General features: G+C 41.9%; 1 protein-coding gene across 1 annotated transcript in view; it reads right to left on the bottom strand.

Annotated features, from left to right (window-relative positions):
• The window catches only part of TBX15 (T-box transcription factor 15), a 128459-nt gene that overhangs the window by 80595 nt on the left and 20333 nt on the right, over positions 1-27531 (bottom strand). The window lies entirely within an intron of this gene.

The following is a 27531-nucleotide window of genomic DNA, read 5'->3' as shown; positions in this document are numbered from 1 at the left end:
AGATAGATAGATAGATAGATAGATAGATAGATAGATAGATAGATAGATAGGTAGAGAGACAGACAGACAGACAGACAGACAGACAGACAGACAGACAGACAGATAGATAGATAGATAGATAGATAGATAGATAGATAGATAGATAGATAGATAGACAGACAGACAGACAGACAGACAGACAGACAGACAGACAGACAGACAGACAGACAGACAGACAGACAGACAGACAGACAGATAGATAGATAGATAGATAGATAGATAGATAGATAGATAGATAGATAGATAGATAGATAGGATGTAGTGGTTAGCTCTCTCGCCTTGCAGCGCTGGGTCCCTGGTTCGAATCCCAGCCAGGGCACTATCTGCAAAGAGTTTGTATGTTCTCTCCGTGTCTGCGTGGGTTTCCTCGGGGCACTCCGTTTTCCTCCCACATTCCAAAAACATACAGATAAGTTAATTGGCTCCCCCTAAAATTGGCCCTAGACTACAGTACTTACACTACATAATATAGACATATGGCAATGGTAGGGATTAGATTGTGAGCTCCTTGGAGGGACAGTTAGTGACAAGATATATATATATACACTGTACACCGCTGCGTAATATGTCGGCGCTATATAAATACTAAATAATAATAATAATAATAGATATAATACATAGTATTCCGAGCTGGCACACTTTCAGATTCCGCTGTCAGGCTGATGGGTAAATGGTTTTCTCTGGATAAACGTTTAGACACATAGCGGGAATATCTGGTGTCTCTCAGGACACTAAGCTGTGTGTTAATTGCTTGTCTTACAGGCCATTAGTGAGACACACTTGCCACTTATATGGCCACCAGGGAATAAAGTGTGACAGGGCAGGGCTGGTGCAGTGCATGCCTCTGACTTCTGTCTGCCTGGGGGGGGGGGGGGGGCGCACACTATAAGCACTGACATATATATGACACAACTGTCACTGTCACATCACCCAGAGGACAAACCTCTCCCTGCAGCCAGAAACACTCAGCTCACTGTCCTGTATCCACACTCCTGTGCCTGCCGAGATGACAGACATATCAGTTCAATGCTGTTACTGCGAGGAATCCCATCCACCGATCACCACCATCCCCCTGCGCTCAGCAGATGAATAGTGATCAGCACTTTCTGTAAAGTCATTTTCTATGGCGTAGAGCACAAATACAGACAATAAAAGTATGGGATGAATTAGGGCAGAATTCTCCGGCGTTCTGACTCCGTCACCACATTTGTTCGCTGTCGGAATCGTCACCAGCAATAAACAGCAATAAACAACAATGCTTTAGGCTGGAAATTAAGTGGAACATTTTTTAACTAATTATTGAATAAGATCAAAATCTCAGGCGTCCAAATATATCCTCTATTGTGACGCAAGGCCTAAGGGCCAATTCACACTAGAAATCGCTAGACGCAATCGCAAACGCTGAATGATTTTCTGGAGTTTTCCAGCATTTTTTCCTAGAGATTCTCCAGCAATTTTTCACTGTACAGAAAGCTTTTTTTCAGCGTTTATCGTTTTGCGATTTCTAGTTCAATAAGCTGTGTCCGTCTACCATAAACAGGAAATGACATCTGCACAGGAAAAAGAGGTGTGTTGTGGGTAAACTGCAAGGTTTGATGGGTAAAATCGCTGGAAAAACTCTGTTGATTGTGAACAGACCATCGCTTCCAGAGCGATTTACCAGCGCTCCCATACTTAACATTGAACCGCTAATCGCTCAGAAAATGCTGCAGGCAACGCGTTTGCGCTTCAGCAAATCGCTTAGATGAGAACACTTCCATATACTTTTTATTGTACAAGTATTTTTCCAAATGCTAGCGATTTTCAACGATGCTGAAATCACTTGTAAAGCGCACCAGTGTGACTGGGCCCTGAATATGGATTAGAACCGTTTCCTCTGGCCGCGTTTCCATCCTGATCTCTGATCGGACACGATTTCCCCGCACACCGCTGATCGCAGGACACTGTGATTATCAATGCGATTGCCATTCTGTGTTCCCACTGCTGCGATAAGATGCGATTTGATTGTAACGCAAACATGGTGCACACTGCATTTGGGTTAAGTCTACAGCTCCGCAACAACATATCATCGCAAATGCGGTGCTTTGCGATTTTCTTGCAGTTTCCCTACATGATCGCAAATCTCGCCAATCGTAATCACATCATGAACCTTGATGATGGCATCTAAAATAACAACGCACAAAAAATTCTGTTTGTTAAAGAGGAACTGTTGCGAATTTTTTTTTCTCCCAGAGCCATAAATGACTTTTCTCCTATGTTGCTATCACTTACAGTAGGTAGTAGAAATCTGACATTACCGACAGGTTTTGGACTAGTCCATTTTCTCATAGGGGGGTTCTCAGGGTTTTCTTTATTTTTAAAAGCTCTTGGTGAATGGCAGTTGCTCCGTCCATCTGCCAAAACAGCGCGCAGCGAGCAGGGAGGCTGGCCAGCATCTTTGTATTAATAATTTTCAGAGAATGTCTTTATAAAGAATAAAGGCCATGCTGAGAATCCCCCATGAAGAGATGGACTACCCCAAAACCTGTCGGTAATGTCAAATTTCTACTGCCTACTGTAAATGACAGCAACATAGGAGAAAAGTCATTTATGGCTCATTTTACTGTAGGAGAAATGTACTTACTTGTATGTGTTTTAAATTTTAAGATTTTCGTAACAGTTCCTCTTTAACCTATTTTGGTTCCTGGACGTAGAAACTACGTCCAGGAACCATGCGCGCTACCGCGTGCTCCCGCGGCCGATCGCGCGTGCACGCGCGCTCCCGACCCGCGGTTCGTTAGCCAGGCAATCAGTGAATCGGGCTATGGTGCCCGATCACTGATTCCTCTCCCCCGCTGAAAAAGCGACAGCTTCTCTTGGAAGCTGTGCTTTTTCTGGCTGTTCCCTCCCCGATGCGTCACTCTAAGCGTGTGTTACGCTTAGAGTGACGTCATGTAAACAAACTCATGGCCGCCATCTTGTGGCCAAAAAGTAATACTACAACTGAAAGTAAAAAAAAAAAAATTAACACACATTTACATTATAAATCTATTGTTTACCTCCCACCCTCCCAAACTACCCAAATAAAATGTTTACTATAAAAAAAAACATTACAATAAAAAAAAAACATGTAAATATTTACCTAAGGGTCTAAACTTTTTAAATATCAATGTAAAGATGGAATATTTCTATATTTTTTTTATTTTAAACTTGTAAATAGTGATAGATGTAAAATGGAAAAAATGCACCTTTATTTCCAAATAAAATATTGTCGCCATACATTGTAATAGGGACATAATTTTAACGGTGTAATAACCGGGACATATGGGCAAATACAATACGTGAGTTTTAATTATGGAGGCATGTATTATTTTAACACTATAATGGCTGAAAACTGAGAAATAATGAATTTTTCCATTTTTTTCTTATTCTTCCTGTTAAAATGCATTTACAGTAAAGTGGCTCTTAGCAAAATGTACCCCCCAAAGAAAGCCTAATTGGTGGCGGAAAAAACAAGATATAGATCAGTTCATTGTGATAAGTAGTGATAAAGTTATAGGCTAATGAATGGGAGGTGAACATTTCTCACGTGAAAACGACGGAACGCGAATGGGTTAAGTTGGTGCAAATCGACATCATGTTGCAGAACAATTGCGATGGTGAACGTAGTTTGCAGTCTAAAAAGGGTCCTAATTGTCATAAAAAGTCCAAAAACAAAGTTCTATAGGCCTTACGGCTGTGTAACCCTGAAATCGGTCTGGATCCCGAAAGTGCAGGATGCAGCATTTTTGGAGTATTTGCGATTCTGTAAAGAGTAATCGCTTCAAAATTGCTTCAAATCGCTGCAAGGGCTCTTATATGCTGCAAAACGCAAATCCGGTGCAACCAACTGTGATTTTGCAATGAGATTTTTTTTTGGGGATCTTTTGCGATTTTGTTTCTGCATCATGAATTGCAAGCAAAATGCAGCATACCATGTGATTGCGATTCTGAAAATCGCTTTGCAATTACAAACGCACTGATATTAACTGTATGTGATGTTCTCTATGTCTGCACTGCTCTGGCGGTTTATGATTCACATGTGATCGGAATCGCACCGCAAATCGCACCAAAAGCACAGGCAGTCTAAGGGCTCTGCCCCTTTTGCACAAGAAAATGCAATCGCAATCGCACTGCAATGCGCAGCAATGTGGTCATGTTTGTTCCTAATTTCCTCTACAACAATTGAGACAATCACACTCAAGAGAACAATGGTGTCGCAAACGAATCACACGAATCTAATGGAAAATGCTGTAACTATAACTGTAGAGTGTGACAAAGTGGCTTTCGTGGAATTATCCTCCTTCCTCAGGCATATCAGACCCAGCACAGAGCTCCTCTGAGGACAGTCAGTGACATGACTATGTATTCTGTAGAGTGCTGCAGAAGATGTCAGTGCTATGTACATACATAAGAATAATATGGTAGGACATTAGACTATGACTGTGGTAGGGATTAGATTGTGAGCTCCTCTGAGGACAGTCAGTGACATGACTATGTACTCTGTAATGTGCTGCAGAAGATGTCAGTGCTATATAAATACATAATAATAATATGGTAGGACATTAGACTATGACTATGGTAGGGATTAGATTGTGAGCTCCTCTGAGGACAGGCAGTGACATGACTATGTACTCTGTAATGTGCTGCAGAAGATGTCAGTGCTATATAAATACATAATAATAATATGGTAGGACATTAGACTAGGACTATGGTAGGATTAGAGTGTGAGCTGCTCTGAGGACAGTCAGTGACATGACTATGTACTCTGTAATGTGCTGCAGAAGATGTCAGTGCTATATAAATACATAATAATAATATGGTAGGACATTAGACTATGACTATGGCAGGGATTAGAGTGTGAGCTCCTCTGAGGACAGTCAGTGACATGACTATGTACTTTGTAATGTGCTGCAGAAGATGCCAGTGCTATATAAATACATAATAATAATATGGTAGGACATTAGACTAGGACTATGGTAGGATTAGATTGTGAGCTCCTCTGAGGACAGTCAGTGACATGACTATGTACTCTGTAATGTGCGGCAGAAGATGTCAGTGCTATATACATGCATAATAATAATATGGTAGGACATTAAACTATGACTATGGTAGGATTAGATTGTGAGCTCCTCTGAGGACAGTCAGTGACATGACTATGTACTCTGTAATGTGCTGCAGAAGATGTCAGTGCTATATAAATACATAATAATAATATGGTAGAACATTAGACTATGACTGCGGTAGGATTAGGCTGTGAGCTCCTCTGAGGACAGTCAGTGACATGACTATGTACTCTGTAATGTGCTGCAGGAGATGTCAGTGCTATATAAATACATAATAATAATATGGTAGAACATTAGACTATGACTGCAGTAGGATTAGGCTGTGAGCTCCTCTGAGGACAGTCAGTGACATGACTATGTACTCTGTAATGTGCTGCAGAAGATGTCAGTGCTATATAAATACATAATAATAATATGGTAGGACAATAGACTGACTATGGTAGGATTAGATTGTGAGCTCCCCTGAGGACAGTCAGTGACATGACTATGTACTCTGTAATGTGCTGCAGGAGATGTCAGTGCTATATAAATACATAATAATAATATGGTAGGACATTAGACTATGACTATGGTAGGATTAGAGTGTGAGCTCCCCTGAGGACAGTCAGTGACATGACTATGTACTCTGTACAGTGCTGCAGAAGAGGTCAGTGCTATATAAATACATAATAATAATATGGTAGGACATTAGACTATGACTATGGTAGGATTAGATTGTGAGCTCCTCTGAGGACAGTCAGTGACATGACTATGTACTCTGTAATGTGCTGCAGAAGATGTCAGTGCTATATAAATACATAATAATAATATGGTAGGACATTAGACTATCACTATGGTAGGATTAGAGTGTGAGCTCCTCTGAGGACAGTCAGTGACATGACTATGTACTCTGTACAGTGCTGCAGAAGAGGTCAGTGCTATATAAATACATAATAATAATATGGTAGGACATTAGACTATGACTATGGTAGGATTAGATTGTGAGCTCCTCTGAGGATAGTCAGTGACATGACTATGTACTCTGTAATGTGCTGCAGGAGATGTCAGTGCTATATAAATACATAATAATAATATGGTAGGACATTAGACTATCACTATGGTAGGATTAGAGTGTGAGCTCCTCTGAGGACAGTCAGTGACATGACTATGTACTCTGTACAGTGCTGCAGAAGAGGTCAGTGCTATATAAATACATAATAATAATATGGTAGGACATTAGACTATGACTATGGTAGGATTAGGCTGTGAGCTTCTCTGAGGACAGTCAGTGACATGACTATGTACTCTGTAGATCGGAAAGTGATTTCATATGCTTGATACTAGTTGTGGCGTTTGGTATTAGCCGCCTCCCCCTATACATTACACGGTGGATACAGTACATGATATACAGCATCCGCAGTGTGTTATCTCACAGTACATACATCGCGCTCGGCACAAAAGCTTCATCAGAATAAGTTATTTCCATTTTACAGACATATCCATCCTCCTCCGCCTATAGAACCTGATCATATAATATACGTTATGAAGTCCGGACATCATTAATATCAATAATACTCGCATTCTGCTGCTGGAGACACGCCCACAGGAGCGGCTGATGGATAACGCACATTGCTCTGTCCTCCGCAGGTCTAATGATTACAAATGCTAGACTACAGTACAAACACACAGCCCTCTCCCTATAACAGCACTGCGATAAAATAACACAACCGGCCTAAACATATCAATCCAGCCAAATTATTGTTTAATGCAGAGGCGGATCATCCACAAGGCAATCCTAGGCAGTTGCCTAGGGCCTGGAGCGAGTCTAGGGGCCTGGTGGATGTAGCTCCACCCACCAAATCTTACTAAAAAGCCAGATGACCATCAGCGGGGGGCAAAAACTGCTATCTTGCCCAGGGCCCCATTCCATCCTAATCCATTCCTGCTTCAAATATTCCTCAATGGGGCTGAGAAACGAATCCCCAGAAGTTCAGATCTGTACAGTGCTCTGTATATTTCCTCACTAACCTCCAGATATCATCCTTCCTGGAGCTGTCGCTCCTCCCACGAGACCTTCCTGTCCTCCAGCCTGGTCACCTCCTATCACTCTCGCATCCAGGACTTCTCACGAGCATCACCTCTCCTTTGGAACTCTCTCCCACAGCATGACTGTAACCCCATAGCTCCCAAATGGAGAGAGACAGTCCCTTTTTGGGTGCTCTGTCCCTCTTTCCTCCTCATGTGTCCCACTTACAGGACTGATGTACAGATCTATGTAAATATTTGTATTTCTTTACTGAAAAATGTGTTTGATTGACTCTAAACTTTATTCCCATCCTTTAAATTGATATATTTCTAATTTTAAAATGTTAGTATGAAGGAAAATGATCCAGGATAGAAAGGACCAGTGTGGTTACAATTATAAAACAACATATTGCACTTATGAAATCTGTATGCTATGCGTGACTAGGGGTGTGACGGGGGCGTCACCAGGAGTGTGGCAGGGGCGTCACCAGGGGTGTGATGGGGGCGTCACCAGGAGTGTGGCAGGGGAGTGGGTTAAGCGTCCTTCTTTCTCATCTCAAAAAGTTGGGAGATATGCTGTTATGCTCTAAGCCTGGAAACCTTCAGTCATTCTCAAAAAGCACACCTGCTCAGGCAAGCCTATAATTTGCTATTGGGAGCATTGGAGGTTCACTGCCTCGTTTACTAACCCCTGTGTCTCCTCCCACAATGTCCCCACCCCCACTACCCTCTATATTGTAAGCTTGCAAGGGCAGGGACCTCCTCCTAGTGTTTCCTATTCTGCTGTCATTTACTATATGAACATGTACCAGTATTGGTGATGTCTGTATTTGTATTGCAGGATGTCCTGATTGTAGAGAGTTCTCAATCTCTCAGATATCTATGCACCCCGATATTCGTTTTGTACTATGTACAGCACTACGAAAGATGTTGGTGCTATATAAATAGAAAATAATACAGTACAATCGTTTTTAGCAAACAATATTTCCCATACACAGTCTATTGCAGTGGGCTCCTAACGGGAGTGTCAGCCTGCTAAAATGACATGATCAGTACCAATCTGCAGTACTAGTATAAGGCAGCCAACTAGCTATTAAAAGTATGCAGCACATGATGAAAACTGGTGTTGCTAACGCGCAGTACCATGCTGTGTATGAAGTGTCATTACTACACAAATAATACAATTATTATTACTATTATCCATTATTTATGTATTGATAACAGTTATATGTCAGTCAGTGCTGTACAACCGAGACGTACAACAGCATTCAGCCACAAAAAACATGACACAAATGTAGCATTCTTACATCATGTCCTGTCACAAGAGGGGAGGGACATATTTGTTTATCGCCTGGTTGGATTGGGTTAAAGAGACACTGAAGCGAAAAAAACCCGTATGATATAATGAACTGTATCTGTAGTACGGATAATTCATAGAACATTAGTAGCAAAGAAATGAGTCTCATATTTTTATTTTCAGTTGTCTAGCTGTTTTTCCATAACATTGCATCATTCTCTAATATTTGCAGTTTAGAAACCACACTCTGTATTTTAAATGATGAAACAGCAAAGATCAGGACCCTTTAAACTCCCCTGCAGTAAAAACTCACATAGACAACAAACAGCGAGAGACAGGTTGAGATAAGTGCTTCAGAAAACAGCCCTGCAGCCGACCCAAGCTGGGTCGGAGAGCTCAGAGAAGCTCTTTTGCATAGATAACAACTGAAGTTTCTTAACTCTTCTTGTACTGGAAACAATATGAGCCTCATATCTGTCCTAATAATGTTGTATTTCTTAGCTGTGCTACACATACAATGCATTATATCAGAAGTCTATTCTCACTTCAGATTCCCTTTACATTGGGTTGAGTGGCGTAACGACAAATCAGGAAGTCCAACAGCAAAACGTTGATGCTTTGCCCCTCCCCCCCCACCCCACACACACACAGTTTACACCCCTCCTCTTGCTTCCCCTGGTGACCCTCACAGCCTAAGGGCCCATCTTGCAGGGCCCATAAGACAAGTGTGGCCATCGTGATCTTCACACCCATAACAAGTGTAGCCACCAAACCCCTGATCTGAAGGAGGGAGTGATGTAGTAGCTGGGGGCCCCCTTGCAGCTCTGGGCCCTAGTGCGGCCCCCTCTAGTTACACCCCTGGGTTGAGCTGGGGGGGGGGGGGGGCTGCAGGCCGCCTCATCATCCGGACCGCCCCATTCTATGCACCCCCTCCATGCGCAGGCCTCATCTGCTGACACACATGGAGGACTTCACTGACAGTTTTATCAGGCGGAACCAACAGGCATTCAGCTTTACTGGCAGTTGGGGGCTGATTTACTGGACGCCGGTGTAACTTGTAGCTTTCATCTGAGGAGCAGCTTCTATTTGTGCCGGACGCGCACCCGGGTCAGAGAAATACAATGATATAAATATCATTATAAATCTGTGAGCAGGAGGGAGGCCTGCGTAACAATAATAATAATAATCTATAATAATGAGCATATCACGTGATGGAGAACACAGGGGGGACGCAGCCAACCTCCCTCCCCCCATAATGTTTAGGCAGAGCAGGATCATCCCTCAGGCAACCTAGGCAGGTGCTTGGGGCGTGGTGGGTGACAAGGAGCCCACCTGCCACCTTCTCTGACCTCACTTCACTTCAGCTTACCAAAAAGACCACAAGGGGGCCCAAAAACTACAACCTTGCCTAGAGCCCCGTTACACATTAACCCATCTTTGTTTTTAGTTTTGCCGGTTCTGATGGGTTCTGGGGGCACCTGCGTTGCTTACACTCCATTCAGTGTAGAAAGTTTTATGTTCTATAAAATCATAAATTACATCTAAAACCATCTGCAGAAGTATTTTCTGTGGTGATATAGCAGCCATTTTTGAACTTGTATCTCGTGGAAGCCATATTTTTTATATTATCTCATATGTGTATGTCTGTTAGAAGCCAGTCTGGCAGCTGGCTTTAGGAATAATTGTCACCTGGACACTGGGTAAAGTAGGAAGTGATCTTGAAAGAGGAAATCTGCATCTTCCTGTGAATCTAATTTGAATAGACCAGCTAAGTTGAATAGGCCACGGACACCTGGACATTGTGTAATATTTAGATAGCCTCTAGCAAGGAAACGCTTAATTAGACAATTACCCAGCCATTTCTCAGGAATAGCCTGATGTACGTGGACGGTGTTGCATTGCTTTGAATCTGTATGCACATATATTGTTGTTCTAAATAGGCAATTGGACTGCCTAGAGTCTGGGAGGTTGAAAGTGCAACAGGAACCTTTGAAATTTACATATAACAGCAAGCTGGGATATTACAGATGTCTTTGAAAACCATGATGTCATCAGCTAAGGAAATTAGATTATTTATGGATCTGAACATTGGATAGCTTCAGGCTACGGATCTTCCTATAAAAGTCAGCATGGAAGATTCAGAACTTGTAGTTCCTCAGGAGATAGCAAGAAGCTAGGGCTACCCTGGTCCAAGCAGCAGCTGCGTGCTCCTGCAAACAGCGCTCTGACCTGTATGCTGGTAACGTTTAATCCCCAGTTTATTTTGGTTATAGCAAACTTCCTGGTTGTGTGTTTTTGTAGTTTTTACTGTGTGTTTTCCACTTTTAAAGATGTTTGAACAGCGCATACAGTATACACAATTAGGGCATACTGCTAATATAAGCAAGCGGTGCCTGCAGGGCCGGTTCTCTCATGAAGCAAGGTGAAACCCTTGCATCACGCGCAGAGATTACAGGGGCAGCATGTTTGTACTGTGTGTACCTTCCTGAGGAGGAATAGAGTGGCTGAGGGTGAGCTGTGTGTTTGTCACAGACTCACAGCCAGCCAGTGTGCTATTGTGTTGAGCTGCAGCATGTCATGTGAGGACATTAAATGAAGCAGAGTAAATTGTCGGGTGCTGTGCGATCATTCCAAATTGGGGAAGTGGCCTCTCCCAGCTTGGGGGACACAAAGAGAACCAGCGGAGTCTACGGAGAGATTGAAGACTTTATCTTTAGATACTTTACAAAAGTTATATATCAAGAAGTCCCCTCCCCCACCATGCAATGACCTCACAGACACCCGCACTCTTATCTCCACCCATCACCTCTCTCCCCCCTCCGTGCAGGAATATAATTATGGGGCGTGGCGTATCTTCCTGAGCAAGATAAGTGAGAATTGTTTTCGCAAAAACACTTTTTCAAAAAAAATCATATATATACTGTATATATGCTGTATACAGTGGAGGAAATAATTATTTGACCCCTCACTGATTTTGTAAGTTTGTCCAATGACAAAGAAATGAAAAGTCTCAGAACAGTATCATTTCAATGGTAGGTTTATTTTAACAGTGGCAGATAGCACATCAAAAGGAAAATCGAAAAAATAACCTTAAATAAAAGATAGCAACTGATTTGCATTTCATTGAGTGAAATAAGTTTTTGAACTCTCTAACAATAAAAGACTTAATACTTAGTGGAAAAACCCTTGTTTGCAAGCACAGAGGTCAAACGTTTCTTGTAATTGATGACCAAGTTTGCACACATTTTAGGAGGAATGTTGGTCCACTCCTCTTTGCAGATCATCTCTAAATCCCTAAGGTTTCGAGGCTGTCTCTGTGCAACTCTGAGCTTGAGCTCCCTCTATAGGTTTTCTATTGGATTAAGGTCCGGAGACTGACTAGGCCACTCCATGACCTTAATGTGCTTCTTCTTGAGCCACTCCTTTGTTGCCTTTGCTGTATGTTTTGGGTCATTGTCGTGCTGGAACACCCATCCACGACCCATTTTCAGTTTCCTGGCAGAGGGAAGGAGGTTGTCGTTCAGGATTTCACGATACATGGCTCCGTCCATTTTCCCGTTAATGCGATTAAGTTGTCCTGTGCCCTTAGCAGAAAAAAACCCCCAAAGCAAAATATTTCCACCCCCATGCTTGACGGTGGGGACGGTGTTTTGGGGGTCATATGCAGCATTTTTCTTCCTCCAAACACAGCGAGTTGAGTTAATGCCAAAGAGCTCTATTTTGGTCTCATCAGACCACAGCACCTTCTCCCAGTCACTCACAGAATCATTCAGGTGTTCATTGGCAAACTTCAGACGGGCCTGCACATGTGCCTTCTTGAGCCGGGGGACCTTGCGAGCCCTGCAGGATTTTAATCCATTGCGGTGTAATGTGTTTCCAATGGTTTTCTTGGTGACTGTGGTCCCTGCTAATTTGAGGTCATTCACTAACTCCTCCCGTGTAGTTCTAGAATGCTTTTTCACCTTTCTCAGAACCATTGACACCCCACGAGGTGAGATCTTGCGTGGAGCCCCAGAGCGAGGTCGATTGATGGTCATTTTGTGCTCCTTCCATTTTCGAACAATCGCACCATCAGTTGTCACCTTCTCTCCCAGCTTCTTGCTAATGGTTTTGTAGCCCATTTCAGCCTTGTGCAGGTCTACAATTTTGTCTCTGACATCCTTGGACAGCTCTTTGGTCTTTCCCATGTTGGAGAGTTTGGAGTCTGCTTGATTGATTGATTCTGTGGACAGGTGTCGTTTATACAGGTGACTAGTTAAGACAGGTGTCCTTAATGAGGGTGACTAATTGAGTAGAAGTGTCTAACCACTCTGTGGGAGCCAGAACTCTTAATGGTTGGTAGGGGTTCAAAAACTTATTTCACTCAATGAAATGCAAATCAGTTGCTATCTTTTATTTAAGGTTATTTTTTCGGTTTTCCTTTTGATGTGCTATCTGCCACTGTTAAAATAAACCTACCATTGAAATGATACTGTTCTGAGACTTTTCATTTCTTTGTCATTGGACAAACTTACAAAATCAGTGAGGGGTCAAATAATTATATATAAAGTGTTGATAGAGGAGGAGAAAAATGGTAGGGAACCAGGTACAACCCCCAATAAGAGATAACATACTGCGATACATCCTGCTAGCAATAGTCGGCGACAGATAAGGACCGGCTGGATTTCAGATTATTTCATCCTTGGATGCCAGTGGCATGTTTTACACCAGAAACTGGACTCTGTGTGTCGTCAGCCATCTTTGCACTGCTTTCTGCAAACATGAATTAATGCTAAGAATGGATTTTTCCCCAAAATTTCCTTTGGAGCAGTTTACCTGGGCACCTGGGGGCATCTGCTAAAATGGGCACTGTGTAGACTGCAATGTTAATTATAGCTTTGCCAAGAGACAAGGGAGTAATTTGGTCACTGGTGACACCCAAAAATTATTGTAATTAGGTGGCGCAAATATTGGTGGAGGGAGTTTTTTTTTGTGGCAAAGGGGTCGCTTACGGTATATCAGCAGGGATTGCGGCATAGGGGGGCGGTTGGGTTTTAAGTATTAGGTTATAGGGAGGGTTCAAGTGATGATAGGGCAGGTTAGGCAATAGTAAAATATTAGTAAAAATTACAAATATTTGACTATCGGAATTATTATTACTATTGAATTGATTTATAGCGCTGCGTAATATGTTGGCGCTTTATAAATACAATAAATAAATAAATAATAAATAAATACATTTATAAAGCACCAACATATTACGCAGCACTGAAAATTAGCTACGGCCCAACAATAGAATATCGGTAATTTAACAATATTCTTTCAGCAGCTATCCCCGCGCCCAAATTACCACGGTACTCTTTTTTGGTGTACGCATTTTCTTATGTCCTGCTGACTTCAATGCATTTTTTTCCAGAATCTCCATACTAGTAAAAATGCAATTATTATTGCAAAAATTGTCCTCTTCCCAAAAACATGCAAATTGTCACAAACTTGTCATTTCAACTCATCCTGATTAGTGAAGAAACCGCATGGTGTGAGATCGGTAGGACATCGCAAATACACAGGCCTCCAAAATCCAGAACCAAATGACCACCAAAGTCCACAACTCTGGAAAGCCAATTACCAAACACAATTACCAAACACAATTACCAAAGCCAATTACCAAACACAATTACCAAACACAATTACCAAACACAATTACCAAACACAATTACCAAAGCCAATTACCAAACACAATTACCAAACACAATTACCAAACACAATTACCAAAGCCAATTACCAAACACAATTACCAAACACAATTACCAAACACAATTACCAAAGCCAATTACCAAACACAATTACCAAAGCCAATTACCAAACACAATTACCAAACACAATTACCAAACACAATTACCAAACACAATTACCACACACTCACCACGACAAGCCAGGAATTGTGGTGAGAATAAAGATTTGACCTTGTTTCCACCATAAATTCACCCAAATGTTTCCGCTCACACCAGATTTTGGCATCATCATTGCCCTGTGGTGGGGAAACCGCATTTACCTGGCGCTGGTTTGTAAATTTTACAATTTATAAAAAGAAAAAATTAATTAAATTGTATTTTTCTCTGAGTAAAGAAAATACACTTTGAGAGATTTTTTTTCCATTTATCTTTTAATCATTTATTATATTCAGTACTAGACCGGTCATTTTTATTTTTAATGAGAAAAATATTAAGTATCACAAATGATTAAACATTCGGTTTATTCAGAGTCGCCTCTGCTTCTGTGATTGGCCAAATTCATAATTTTGAGGAGGAGCTGGTTTCAGGATTTGGCAGCTCCATAGAGGAGAATAGGGCATGGTTATCAGTTACCAGGCCCAGATATTTTAATTTTGTAATGTTGGCGACTGGAGGTGCATACACACACTATGCCAAATCCGGCCACCCATCCGGTATGTGTACAGGCGTCCCACAACCTTGTGTAAAAATACAAAATGTAGATGTTTAAGCAACAGTGTTGTTTCCCTCTTCCCTGCCAGAAGCTGCACCATCATCTGTCGCGCTGTCATCCCTCCTCCCCTCGCCATAGCAACAGCACACATTATGCATGTGTACACACCCTTATTTACTGGAACGATAACGGTTCTCTCTCTCTGGCCCTAAATCTAGTTCACTTTTACTCTTAAAGTGTAACTGTCGGGCATAAAATCAAAAATCAATTCTTTATTTTTATCTGGTAAACAAGTAATAAGGATGCTAACCAGGCAATCCAAAAGTGAAAATCACTATTACTTTTCTTGTTGATAAATGATCATTCCCCAGTTTACCTGACTCTTATTTGGTACACACACAAAATTTGGTACACAAAAAGGAAGTAGCATGGCATGCTGGGTTGTCCTTTTTTGCTTCTCTACTTCCCCTCAGACTTAACTAATGCAGCCTGATTGGCTGAAGCCTCTTTCCCTCCTGTTTTCCCCTCCCACACCTCTGTTCCTCTCTGAGGCCTAGTGCACACCAGAGTGGTTCGGCAGCGTTTTGCGATCCACTTGCGGATGTGGAAATGCTTGGGTAATGTATTACAATGGGCTGGTGCACACCAGAGCAGGAGGCGTTTTGCAGAAACGCATACTCCCGGGCTGCTGCAGATTTTGGATTGCGGATGCGTTTCTGCCTCCAATGTAAACTATAGGAAAATCGCAAACCGCTCTGAAAAACGGCAGTTCAGAGCGGTTTTGCAGGCGTTTTTGTTACAGAAGCTGTTCAGTAACAGCTTTACTGTAACAATACATGAAATCTACTACACCAAAAACGCTTCACAAAACCACAAAATGCTAGCTGAAACGCTGCAGAAAAATAAGAAAAAGCGTTTTAAAATCTGCTAGCATTTTGCGGATCTGCTAGCGGTTTTTGGTGTGCACCAGGCCTAATTGGCCAATATTTCTCATGATGACACAATGCACTTTCTATAGTGGAGGGCTGGCAATGCATACACAATCAGGCAGAGGAGAGTAAGGGAGGAAATGACATCAGGATTGACTTCAAAATTGCCACAGTTAAAATGAGAAATGCTAAGAAGGATTTTTCTCTTTTTTTACTGTAGAAAAATCCCTGAAATCAAAAAGTGAACAGTGTAATACATCTGTTATGTAAGTAGAGCAAGTATTTATCTACTTATATATGTGTGTTTTTATCTGAGATAGTATTGCTGGCAGCTCCTCTTTAAGTTTCCTCCTTGGAGATCATTTTTCAGCTTAACCAACTCCTGCAAATTGGATGTTTTAAAGCATCCTATTTTTGCACTTATTAGTGCAAATAGAACATTTTATAAACATCCATTTTGCTTCAATGCCTTGGGACCCACATTACACGTGTGCCACAGGGGGGCGCACGCACGTTTTAATAAGTCTATGAGTGGGCAGGAAATGGTTAAAATAAAAAGTAGAGGGGAAAGTACTGTCAAAATTAATAATATAAGTATTTCCTTGCTTGCCGGTGGTTTAAAAGGAGTTTTAATTATAATACGGTATATGAAACTATCACCTAGGATACAAAGTAAATTGGAGCGGGCCCTTTCTTTCTTTTGCTCACAAAACATCGCTGGGCAATGGTGCAGGTAGGGCGCCAGAGAAACAGGACATTTTATTTATAATATTTTATGTGTTTCTCATTTAAAAAAAAGTATTTGTGCAACATATTTTAATGCTAAAAACAATAAATAAATAAAGCAAAAATGTTTAAAGAAAAAACAAACAAAAAAAATGATACATTCCCTTTAAACCACTTCCACCTGTAGAAATTGGCAAAATGTGTTTTTGAAAAGAAGGAAAGTATTCTCTATACTGAAAAAAACATAGGATTTTTTTTCACTCTCTGCAAAATAACGGAACTTCCTGAAACTGAGCTTAAATATTTTTGTTATGCATTTTTTCTTAAACTTTTTTTTTGTAATTATTATTGTCTTTTTTTTTTGTTTTTGTTTACACTGTTCTACTTCTCCTACTTTAGTGCAAAGTACTACTGAGTAATACTGAAAGGTAAAATATGTTTACGGCTGTTTATGTAAAGGGTAAGGCTAGTTGTATTCTACGGCTGGGTGTAAATATTTTTAAAGTCAAGGCTGGAATGTATTATAGTTTTTGGAGTTTATATTATTTGTCAACTAGAAAAAAAAACACTTTAATAAATAGTTTAAGTAGTAAAAATGTTTCTGTACCGTGTTAGCCAAACAAATTATGTAGGTAGAAAAAAACAAAGTCTTGTAAAAGTAATACCTTTTCATTTTTTATCCCACATAGCTTGCATAATTTAACTTTATCAGTTAGCCACTTTTACAAGACTTTGTTTTTTTTCTACCTACATAATAAATAGTTTAAAAAATAAATTATTATCTCAGGCCTGCCGACCAGATTGGAACGTTTCTGAAAATGAAACTCCCGATTGTCTAATGGTTATTTTCTTTTCCCTGGACCTTCTGGAATAACATCCAGGACGCCAGGTGACAACAATGAGATCTCGTCGGTCTCCTGTGGATTCCGGAGTTTCCACAGTTTTTAAAACTCTGTCTTTCAGAGAAAACTGAAACCGCGCAGCAGTTCGGAGGTCTGTAACGAGCGCGGGATTCCTGGGGTAGAACTTACGCGTTTCACAGAAACCTCCCAGGAGTTGCCGCAGTCCGCTCCGGCCCTCCAGCTGGAGACAGATGAGAGAGAGATTAGCGTTATATAGATATATAGGATAGGCCGGAGATGGAGGGAGCAGAGGGAGAGTTATGTGCTCATATTCATAACCCAGCGGCGGTGAAAATATGACTCCATCTGCCGCAGTTATGAGACGGGGAACAGCGGGGGGCAGCCTACCCTCCCCGCGGGCGGCCTGGGAACCGGCCCTCCGCAATGCTGGGGGATTAATGGCGGGATTTAGGGGGGGAGACACGTGAGAAATTGTAAAATTATGGAGCTTTTCTCTCCTGGAATAACGTGGCAGCAGCTTGCAGCTGAGGTGGAGCGCGGACGCCACGCAGAACGCCGAGAGATGAGGGAACATCGCTAAATCCGGACACTAAAAACAGGAGAGATTTCCCAGCCGGGCAAATATCACTGGAGGGTAAAGAAACTGTTTCCCCCCCCCCCCCCCCCCCCGTGTGTACAAATAAACAGCTAGAATCCGAGAACCGCAGTATTTACCTACACATACATTGTGGGCCTCAAAAACATATATATTATTATTTATTGTATTTATAAAGCGCCAACATATTACGCAGCGCTATATATATATATATATATATATATATATATATATATATATATATATATATATATATATATATAGCTCTGACATATTCCACAGCGCTGTACAGAGATCACTGATCCATTCCCATCAGCCTCTGCACCAGAGGAGCTTACACTCTAATGTCCTCACCACAGTCACACACTATTATTATACATTTATATAGCTCTGACATATACCACAGCGCTGTACAGAGATCACTGATCCATTCCCATCAGTCTCTGCACCAGAGGAGCTTACACTCTAATGTCCTCACCACAGTCACACACTATTATTATTATACATTTATATATCTCTGACATATACCACAGCGCTGTACAGAGATCACTGATCCATTCCCACCAGAGGAGCTTACACTCTAATGTCCTCACCACAGTCACACACTATTATTATTATACATTTATATATCTCTGACATATACCACAGCGCTGTACAGAGATCACTGATCCATTCCCATCAGTCTCTGCACCAGAGGAGCTTACACTCTAATGTCCTCACCACAGTCACACACTATTATTATACATTTATATAGCTCTGACATATACCACAGCGCTGTACAGAGATCACTGATCCATTCCCATCAGTCTCTGCACCAGAGGAGCTTACACTCTGTCCTCACCACAGTCACACACTATTATTATACATTTATATATCTCTGACATATACCACAGCGCTGTACAGAGATCACTGATCCATTCCCATCAGTCTCTGCACCAGAGGAGCTTACACTCTAATGTCCTCACCACAGTCACACACTATTATTATACATTTATATAGCTCTGACATATACCACAGCGCTGTACAGAGATCACTGATCCATTCCCATCAGTCTCTGCACCAGAGGAGCTTACGCTCTAATGTCCTCACCACAGTCACACACTATTATTACTATACATTTATATAGCTCTGATATATTCCACAGTGCTGTACAGAGATCACTGATCCATTCCCATTAGTCTCTGCACCAGAGGAGCTTACACTCTAATGTCCTCACCACAGTCACACACTATTATTATTATACATTTATATAGCTCTGACATACTCCACAGTGCTGTACAGAGGTCACTGATCCATTCCCATCAGTCTCTGCACCAGAGGAGCTTACACTCTAATGTCCTCACCACAGTCACACACTATTATTATACATTTATATAGCTCTGACATACTCCACAGTGCTGTACAGAGATCACTGATCCATTCCCATCAGTCTCTGCACCAGAGGAGCTTACGCTCTAATGCCCTCACCACAGTCACACACTATTATTATTATACATTTATATAGCTCTGACATATACCACAGCGCTGTACAGAGATCACTGATCCATTCCCATCAGCCTCTGCACCAGAGGAGCTTACACTCTAATGCCCTCACCACAGTCACACACTATTATTATACATTTATATAGCTCTGACATATTCCACAGCGTTGTACAGAGGTCACTGATCCATTCCCATCAGTCTCTGCACCAGAGGAGCTTACACTCTAATGTCCTCACCACAGTCACACACTATTATTATTATACATTTATATAGCTCTGACATATTCCACAGCGCTGTACAGAGGTCACTGACCCATTCCCATCAGTCTCTGCACCAGAGGAGCTTACACTCTAATGTCCTCACCACAGTCACACACTATTATTACTATACATTTATATAGCTCTGATATATTCCACAGCGCTGTACAGAGATCACTGATCCATTCCCATCAGTCTCTGCACCAGAGGAGCTTACACTCTAATGTCCTCACCACAGTCACACACTATTATTATACATTTATATAGCTCTGACATACTCCACAGTGCTGTACAGAGATCACTGATCCATTCCCATCAGTCTCTGCACCAGAGGAGCTTACACTCTAATGTCCTCACCACAGCCACACACTATTATTATTATTATACATTGATATAGCTCTGACATATACCACAGCGCTGTACAGAGATCACTGATCCATTCCCATCAGTCTCTGCACCAGAGGAGCTTACGCTCTAATGCCCTCACCACAGTCACACACTATTATTATTATACATTTATATAGCTCTGACATATACCACAGCGCTGTACAGAGATCACTGATCCATTCCCATCAGGCTCTGCACCAGAGGAGCTTACACTCTAATGCCCTCACCACAGTCACACACTATTATTATTATACATTTATATAGCTCTGACATATTCCACAGCGCTGTACAGAGATCACTGATCCATTCCCATCAGTGTCTGCACCAGAGGAGCTTACACTCTAATGTCCTCACCACAGTCACACACTATTATTATTATACATTTATATAGCTCTGACATATTCCACAGCACTGTACAGAGATCACTGATCCATTCCCATCAGTGTCTGCACCAGAGGAGCTTACACTCTAATGTCTTCACCACAGTCACACACTATTATTATTATACATTATATAGCTCTGACATATACCACAGCGCTGTACAGAGATCACTGATCCATTCCTAGAGAGAGAATTTATAATGATGGAAGTTAAGTGTTTGCTGACAACAGACCGTTACATTATCTATGCCTTTCTTTCTGTCTCTCAGGGATTTGTTGTCTCGTGTCTGGTTGGGCTGAGCTGAATTTCTGGCCCACAAGAAGAATCTCATCTGATAGCTCTATTACACGAATAATGCTTCAAGACAGACATAAGAGGACATTTTTCTAAAGGATTAACTTTCACGCATCCCAACAAATTGTACTCCAGTCCTAATTCTGTTATCTTCTTCTGACTGCACTTAAACTGGACCTGAACTCTTGCACAGGACAGAGGAAAACAGAGAAATGAACCCTGTATGTATGTCCAATCCCCCTCATCTGTCATTAATCACAGGTTGTAATTTATCCCTTAGCTGTGTCAGCTGACATCCACGGCAGATAGGCTAATTTGTAAACACAGGTTGTTAACCCTGTATCTGCTTCCATGAAAGCAGGAAGTAGACAAACTGCAGATTTATTGCAAGATTTATATCAGCTGTAAGGCCTGGTGCACACCAAGAACCGCTAGCAGATCCGCAAAATGCTAGCAGATTTTGAAACGCTTTTTCTTCTTTTTCTGTAGCGTTTCAGCTAGCATTTTGCGGTTTTGTGAAGCGTTTTTGGTGTAGTAGATTTCATGTATTGTTACAGTAAAGCTGTTACTGAACAGCTACTGTAACAAAAAACGCCTGGCAAACCTCACTGAAGTGCCGTTTTTCAGAGCGGTTTGCGTTTTTCCTATACTTAACCTATTTTGGTTCCTGGACGTAGTTTCTACGTCCAGGAACCATGCGCGCTACCGCGCGCCCCCGCGGCCGATCGCGCGCGTGCACGCGCACTCCCGGCCGTGGATTCGGTAGCCAGGGAATCAATGTATCGGGCTATAGTGCCCGATCATTGATTCCTCTCCCCCGCTGAAAAAGCGACAGCTTCTCTCGGAAGCTGCGCCTTTTCTGGCCGTTCCCTCTGCGATGAGTCACTCTAAGCGCGTGTTACGCTTAGAGTGACGTCATGTAAACAAACTCATGGCCGCCATCTTGTGGCCAAAAAGTAATACTACACCTGTAAAAAAAAATAAATTTTAAATTAACACACATTTACATTATCAATCTATTGTTTACCTCCCACCCTCCCAAAACTACCCAAATAAAATGTTTACAATAAAAAAAAAAACCATTACAATAAAAAAAAAAAAAAACATGTAAATATTTACCTAAGGGTCTAAACTTTTTAAATATCAATGTAAAGATGAAATATTTCTATTTTTTTTTATTTTAAACTTGTAAATAGTGATAGATGCAAAACGGAAAAAATGCACCTTTATTTCCAAATAAAATATTGTCGCCATACATTGTGATAGGGACATAATTTTAATAGTGTTATAATCGGGACATATGGGCAAATACAATACGTGAGTTTTAATTATGGAGGCATGTATTATTTTAAAACTATAATGGCTGAAAACTGAGAAATAATGAATTTTTTCCGTTTTTTCTTATTCTTCCTGTTAAAATGCATGTACAGTAAAGTGGCTCTTAGCAAAATGTACCCCCCAAAGAAAGCCTAATTGGTGGCGGAAAAAACAAGATATAGATCAGTGCATTGTGATAAGTAGTGATAAAGTTATAGGCTAATGAATGGGAGGTAAACATTTCTCACGTGAAAACGACGGAACCTGAATGGGTTAACATTGAGGCAGAAACGCCTCCGCAATCCAAAATCTGCAGCAGCCCGGGAGTATGCGTTTCTGCAAAACGCCTCCCGCTTTGGTGTGCACCAGCCCATTGAAATACATTACCCAAGCGGATCCGCACCCGCAAGCAGATCGCAAACCGCAGCAGAACCGCTCTGGTGTGCACTAGGCCTTACAAAGTAATGTTTTTCTCTGCAGGTTATTATGCTGTTGCTTTTCTTTCAGAGCAGAGAAGAAGTTCTGAGTGCAGGTGCTCTTTTAGTCGCTGTCTCTCACAACATGAGCCCAAAACCACCTGTCCACTGACCATGAAGTAAACACAAGATTTCGATGAATATTACTGAATCACCGCGGAGAACCCACGCGCTGGAAAACATCATAAATTATCCACCATTTTATCTTATTTTTTGCCTATTTGTGTTTACTTCCAATTACAGGAAATCCCAAAAACAGAATCTTCTCCCGACCGAAGTCCACGTTCCCGGTAAACAGAAAGCCACAAACTCTGCAAAACAGCTTCAGGAAAACATCTGGTGCTGGAAAACACTTCAATGCGTTAATGGGGGAGGATGGGGGAATAATAACCCCCCTTATCGACCCCTCACACTGGGGGGCGCTCTACTGATAGTCACATGGGGTTCATTTATAAAATGGCAAGGAAAGCGTTCAGTTGTTCATCAGACAAATGACGTTATTTTATCTGAAATAGCGGCATTTGTCAGACTGACGGGATCTATAGAAATCGAGATCAGGGACGGCATCTGCACAGGGTGATTACTACTCTTCCAACAGCCTTTATTTCCCCTCATTCATCCGAACGTTTACCCCGACCGCTCCAGCTCTAGCGACGATCATTATCTTCTTATTACAATTACGCTGAATTTTTTGCAATTACGCACATACATAATTACGATTTGGAAATTCCATTGATTTTGTGTAATCCATTCGTAATTTTGTGAAATTTTTGCGTAATTTCAAGCCGACTTTAGCAGTCAATAGCAAAGGCCGTATATAGGCTATTGCCACCAAAACTTTTAGGTATGTTAAGTATGCGTATGAATAGTGGGAATAAGTCAAAAAGACCTTGTAGTTTTTGAGAAAATCTATTTTGAATGTGAATAGGAAAAATGTTTTTTAAACTCTAAAAAATGACAGTATAAAAAAACATTTTTCCTATGCATTTTCAAAATTGATTATCTCAAAAACTGCTAGTTATTTTTGACTTATTCCCACTATTACTTCCACTTACAGTGAACCCGAGGTGAGAGTGATATGGAGGCTGCCATATTTATTTACTTTGAAACAATACCAGTTGCCTGGCTGTCCTGCTGATCCTCTGCCTCTAATACTATTAGCCATAGCCCCTGAACAAGCATGCAGCAGATCAGGTGTTTCTGACTCTATTGTCAGATCTGACAAGTGTAGCTGCATGCTTGTTACTGGTGTGATTCAGAAACTACTGCAGCCAAATAGATCAACTGGGCTGCCAGGCAACTGGTATTGTTTAACAGGAAATAAATATGGCAGCCACCATATCACTCTCACCTCGTGTTCACTTTAACCTACGCAGCAATTTTGGTGAGATAGCAGGTACAGGGGCTTTTTAACCGCTAAAGTTGGCAATAAAATTACACAAAAATTATGCAAAATTGCGAAATTACAGTTCCTGATTATGTTTACTTGCAAAATTAATCACATAATTTTGCATCGTAATTGCGAAATTTCCGCTCATCACTATCCAGCACATTTATAATGACGCGCTGAGATAACGCTCTGACAGCCATGAGCCCCCCAGGAAACCTTTAGTGATCATTGTCAACACTTTGCCGATGACAGCAGAACGCAGAAGGAAGTGGCGTCTGATGTCCCTTCAGGGGATTACAGTGACAACCCCTCTTCACACTGGGAGACCACCAGGAAACAGAAGCCCCCCGACTCTTATAAACTCCATAAATGTTCTGATCGGGATATACAAAGTCAGGAATAATTATTGTTTTCCTAATTAGGCCCCAAGTGGGACTCTTGTACTAATATTACTCTGCTGAATACTGAATGAGATGGGAGATCCTGAACCTGATGTGAATTAATTACAAGCTACCTGTTATCAGGTAAGTATATAGTTTACACCCCTGCGCCTGGGTCATAACACACCAATGTGAGGATTGCAGGAAGGTTAGTGAATTAGTTTCAGTTACATGCAGGACAGTCTGACATCTTTGTTACAGAAGAGACCTCTCATCTAATCTGATTATTGAATAGTGCACGATGTATAATAACGCTAGTCCGGATCTGTTAAGGTGCCCATACACATGTTGATTTTTCTCAGCAGATTCGATCACTATGATTGAATCTGCCAGAGGTCAGTGCCGAAATCCGGCTGCCTGATTGAGATTTTGGTCCATATTGAGATGAAACCGATCAAAACTATTGATTACTCCAGACAGAAAGAGCTCGCTTGTAAAGGAGGCAGATAGGTGTGTGGTGGTGTACGTACAACCCCCCAAGCCCCCCCCCCCCATATAAAATGCACTCCCTCAGGCCCGAGGGGAGTCTTGGCAGCAGAGCGTGCACTCACCAATCCACCAATCCCCGCTGGGGGTGAAGAGAGGACACAGGAGGAGCACCCCGGTGGACAGGTGAGTATGATCCGCTGCTAGCACTCTGTACTGAGCCGGGGGACGCACATTGGTGAGACTTGGGGGTCCAGTAATGGGCCCTGCAGTGTGGCAGCAGCTCCATAAATTCTTCATAGATTTCAAGGTGAAATCTATTAAAGGGACTCTCATGGGCATGCCTTTAAACCAGACAACTTCTAACAAAGTCATGCTATGACCCCTCTGGAGGAACCTCTTGCAATGGCCATGCGTGTCACTTCCTCTTCCTACTGCATTCAGTGATGCACTTCTCTCACAGAGAAGACAGGGGTAACCCAGAAGTTATAACATAGCCAAGATGGCAGCCGCGGTTTTTAAATTGAAATCAAACGAAAACTATTTGGTGTGAAATGGCGATTCAGGCATCAAATGAAAGAGGAGAGAACAAGCTACAGAAAAGTATGCATCAGTACTTTGCAGTACTGGTCGGAATCTTAAAGAGGAACTCCAGTGAAAATAATTTAATTAAAAAAGTGCTTCATTTTTACAATAATTATGTATAAATGATTTAGTCAGTGTTTGCTCATTGTAAAATCTTTCCTCTCCCAGATTCACATTCTGACACAGGGGCGTAGCAATAGGGGGTGCAGAGGTAGCGACCGCATCGGGGCCCTTGGGCCAGTGGGGCCCCGAAGGGCCCTCTGTCAACTACAGTATTAGCTCTCTATTGGTCCTGTGCTGGTAATAATCACTTCTATAGATACTTTATATAGTAGTAATCATTAACACACTGCTCCCCATCCCCTTCTTGCATCTCTGACACTGTAGTTGCCATTGGCAGGTTTTGGTGCGCCGTATCAATTGTTATGTATAGAGTGCTTGGGGGGCCCCACTGTAAAACTTGCATCGGGGCCCACAGCTCCTTAGCTACGCCACTGTTCTGACATGTATTACATGGTGACATTGTTACTGTGGGCAAGTTATGTAGCGGTTTCTAGCTGCTCTGGCTGTTACAGACAGCTTTAAACAGCCATTTCCTGTCTGTGAACATTGTTACATTGTGGCAGTTTGCCCAGAGTACCGCGGTATTCAGAGCCTCTTGTGGGAGGGGTTTCAGCACAAAATTAGTCACACAGCGCCCCCTGATGGTCTGTTTGTGAAAATCATTCTATTTCTCATGTAAAAGGGGGTATCAGCTACTGATTGGGATAAAGTTCAATTCTTGGTTGGAGTTTCTCTTTAAAGGCATGCCTATGAGAGGTGCTCGGAGTCCCTTTAACAGTGGTGTAACTAAGGAGCTGTGGGCCCCGGTGCAAGTTTTACAATGGGGCCCCCCAAGCACTCTATACATAACCATTGATACGGTGCACCAAAACCTGCCAATGGCAACTACAGTGTCAGAGGTGCAAGAAGGGGATGGGGAAGAGTTTATTCATGATAACTGCTATTTAAAACATCTATAGAAGTGATTATAACCAGCGCAGGACCAATAGAGAGATAATACTGCCGTTGAGGTAGGGCCCCTCTGCCCCAAGGGCCCCGATGCAGTCGCAATTTCTGCAACCCCTATTGCTACGCTCCTGTCTATTAACAATATATGTGCAGTGTATGCCAGTGATAAATCCATCTCTGATCAGATTTAGATCAGACAGGGATCGATCTGTTGGTGGAACGTGCTCTCCATCTGCGAGTGTATGGCCTCCTTTAGATCACTTGCGTTCCCCGGAATAACCTCTGTCTGGCATTTTCACTCATCTGAGTTACAGAGAAGTAAACACATTCTAGGGGAATCTCTGGGGCCAGCAGGCACAGTACACATGGGCTGCCATTATATTAACCGTGGAAGCATCTTCTGACGGACATGCTGCCTAAACCGCTGCTCATTATGCCAATACTCGTGCCTTGGAGTCCTTATGGATGTCCTGGACTCTATCAATTCCCTTTTCTCCTGAGTTTGCTCCTAGGAGATCATTCTTCATCTACTGTTTAAAATAACTTATCAGCATTTTGCAATAAAAAGTACCAGAAAGTTAGTGAAAAAGTACTATCAAGATTTTCTTGCTTGCTGGTGGCTTAACCATTTGAGGACCGCAGGCTTACACCCCCCTAGTGACCAGGCCATTTTTTACAATTTAGCACACTGCAGCTTTAACTGCTCACTGCACGGGCATACAGCTTAGCACACAAATGAGTCTTGCCTCCTTTTCTTGCCACCAACAGAGCTTTCTGCCGGTTGCATGTTATTATGTTATTGTTATTATTTTTTTAAGAAAAATGCCTTTTTTTTCCTCCCACCCTCCCTCCCTCCTCCCCAAGAGCCAATCTAGTGATTTACTCTCATGGGATCAATTTGTGAGCCACTCGAGGGGACAGCGCAGTGACAGAGCTGTCCCCAGTACAGCATCGCACTAGATCGCAGCGATGTACAAATGAAAAACGGTGTTTTTTTTCTTTAACAATTTGCCAGCCGTGATCGCAGATGGCAAGCTGATCATGGAGTTCTGCTCTGCTTATTTACAGAAGCTCGTGCTAGAGCGAGCGCAAGCTTCCGTCAAATCTTGCGCATTGCGAGAGGAA

This window comes from Hyperolius riggenbachi, chromosome 2 (assembly GCF_040937935.1).
Source record: "Hyperolius riggenbachi isolate aHypRig1 chromosome 2, aHypRig1.pri, whole genome shotgun sequence".
Taxonomy (NCBI): Eukaryota; Metazoa; Chordata; class Amphibia; order Anura; family Hyperoliidae; genus Hyperolius; species Hyperolius riggenbachi.
This window is presented reverse-complemented; position numbering and strand designations above follow the sequence as displayed.